This window comes from Corvus brachyrhynchos, unplaced genomic scaffold (genome assembly GCF_000691975.1).
Source record: "Corvus brachyrhynchos isolate BGI_N302 unplaced genomic scaffold, ASM69197v1 scaffold106, whole genome shotgun sequence".
In the NCBI taxonomy this organism is placed as follows: domain Eukaryota; kingdom Metazoa; phylum Chordata; class Aves; order Passeriformes; family Corvidae; genus Corvus; species Corvus brachyrhynchos.
Window position 1 is genome coordinate 1,179,836 of NW_008238834.1, and position 1,096 is coordinate 1,180,931.

Sequence of the window (1,096 nt, forward strand, 5' to 3'; positions counted from 1 at the left end):
ACGGTATTCAGCATCTTGAAGGATCAGAACCTGGTCTTATTTACATATTTATTTATTTATTTATGTAGTTTCCCTCTTACAGCTGCCCATATTCTTGGCGTTGCTGCTCAGAGGTGGGAAGATGACCCACCCTCACCAGACACTCTGCGCTGCTGCCTGCCCCAGCTGCTGCCCAGTACCCGCAGAGTAAAATGTCACTTTTACAACTGCTTGAGAGAAAGGGGACAAAACAGGACCTGAGTCCCCTTTGCCCCAAGGCACACAAAGGACACTGGTATGGCAGCACTACCCAATCACAAATTTCTCCTGGATGTTTCCAGCTGCCTGAGAGGTGGAAGCTGTTCTGCAGCCACTTTGTGGCACGAAAGGATGCTCACTGACTAGGGAAGTTAGGTTGTTAGTAGCAGCTTGGGTGTTCAGAAGTTAACTTGAACAAGGGACTGCGTTCAAGCACCTGGGAAAGGCTTCTCTGGACAGATGTGAACCTCTTAAAATGAGGGTTTGTAAAATTGCACATGGTAGGCTCCTATATCAACTAAACTATCTGGCTCTAGTCCTGTTGGCTTGGAGGATGTGAATAAGCTGGCTGGCAGTTTTGTGTGCTCTGTCAAACCAGTTAAATCTTAGGACACTGCTTTCTCTGAGGCCTGGCCAGATGAAGAAAACATCATCACCAAATAAATGGTATAGGCCTGATATAAACTATCAGGTGTTTCCCAGGACAAGTGATTTTGGAGTTTCTCACAGATATGGGCTTGAAAGCTCTTTATATAAGGGCTGTTTCATGTCAGTCTCATTCCTACCTCTTTTGAGGCTTCTCTGTCTGTCAGAGACTGTACATAGAAAATGTGTTCTTTTAAGTTAAGGGAGGAATTCCCTCAGCTGGCAGCAGTCATAAGATCCCTTATTCATACTGGGGTGACAGCCAGGAGGCTCTGTCCAGGACCAAGGCCCAGCCACACAGATGCTGTACAATCATTGCCCTTCAATCACTGTAGGAAAAGCTGTTAACAATTTCTATCCTCTTTTGGAGGTTGGCTGCTAGGAATGAGAAAGACTTGGGTAATACCACTTTAAAATAATTTCTACTGACATC